The 1,400-nt window shown below is 42.3% G+C and overlaps 1 non-coding gene across 1 annotated transcript; it reads right to left on the reverse strand.

The window, feature by feature from the left end:
* Positions 1 to 1,078: 1,078 nt before the first annotated feature.
* LOC141619109 (small nucleolar RNA R71) lies at positions 1,079 to 1,185 on the reverse strand. The gene has a single exon (XR_012531587.1). It is a non-coding gene; the product is annotated as a small nucleolar RNA R71 (small nucleolar RNA).
* Positions 1,186 to 1,400: the final 215 nt, after the last annotated feature.

Consider the following 1,400-nt stretch of genomic DNA (forward strand, 5'->3'; position numbering starts at 1 on the left):
CGAGAGTTTTTCTAGGACCCGGTCTATGGTTGATACTAATGCCGTAAGGTGGGTATCTTTAAGCCTAAGTAATTGACAAGATTATTAGTATCAAGTTTATCATGTTCATATGTTTACCTTTGCATGAGTGACCCGAACCCTTTAGACTATCTTTTATCATATTATTTACATTGCAATTTTCATTAATCATCAAACCAAACAAACCAAACCCAAAACGTAATTGACCTTGATAAAAATCCACCCATAGCAATTCACGACGTAATTCCCATTTCCTTGTGTTCGAACCCTATTACTACATTAACTTGTGTGTAGGGAAATTATTTTTGCATAGGTACGTGATACACCTATCAAATTTTGGCGCCGTTGCCGGGGAAACGGTTTTATTACATTTTGAATTGTCGATTTTTATCTTGTTTTATTTTGTCTTGAGGAACACTTGTTCCTTGAGACCGTTACTTATCATTTTCCTAGGAATTGTTGTCTTATGCCCAGGTCCTCTCGTAGTGGAGAATTGCTTTCACCGGATTCCGAGCCCGAGAAAACCTTTAGGAGAAGACGACGATTTTGGAAGGAAGTGAAAGAAGCCACTTCTCCCATACAAGTTGAAAGTGCTAGAAAGTCTTAATTAGACGATCTAGAGGTTCTTGAAGAGGAGGAGGTTTCTTATTCATCAACTCCACCACCACCACCATCTACTACCAAAAAGATGGTGAAACTTTCCGATCACTCAAAGCCGACCGCGGTCATGCTTCCGGCCGGAATCACAACCACTCAAATCACCGCGCCGGAAATCGAGATCAAGCCGGCTTTCATTAGCCTTGTGGAGAGGAAGCAATTTGGGGAAAGTCCTTTGGAGGATCCCAATTTGCATGTGCAAAACTTTTGTGATTATTGCTCCATGATCCGTCAAACGGGCGTCACCCAAGCCCAAATAAGGGAAATACTTTTCCCTTTCTCTTTGAAGGACAAGGCCAAGCTTTGGATCAATAGCCTTGACCGCACCACCTTGGGAATCACCAATTGGGAGACATTGGCTCTTGCTTTTTATCAAAAGTTTTTTCCACCGGAGAAAACTCAAACTTTGAGGAGCCAAATCACCGGATTCCGTCAACAAGCTCTTGAGAGCTTATATGAAGCTTGGGAGAGGTACAAAGAGCTTCAAAGGCAATGCCCACATCATGGGCTAGATGATTGGTTTCTAGCAATAACATTCTACAATGGATGTTGTGCCGAGTCGCGAAGGATTCTTGATTCCGCCAACAATGGGCGGTTTGATCAAATTGACACCGATCTTGCTCATTCCACGATCGAATCTATGGCGATCCATGACGCCCAATATGTCAATTCTCGAGTTGTGCCATCTAAAGGTAAAGAATAATCCTCCAACAACTCCGTTTTGC

This window comes from Silene latifolia, chromosome 1, assembly GCF_048544455.1.
Source record: "Silene latifolia isolate original U9 population chromosome 1, ASM4854445v1, whole genome shotgun sequence".
Classification (NCBI taxonomy): Eukaryota; Viridiplantae; Streptophyta; class Magnoliopsida; order Caryophyllales; family Caryophyllaceae; genus Silene; species Silene latifolia.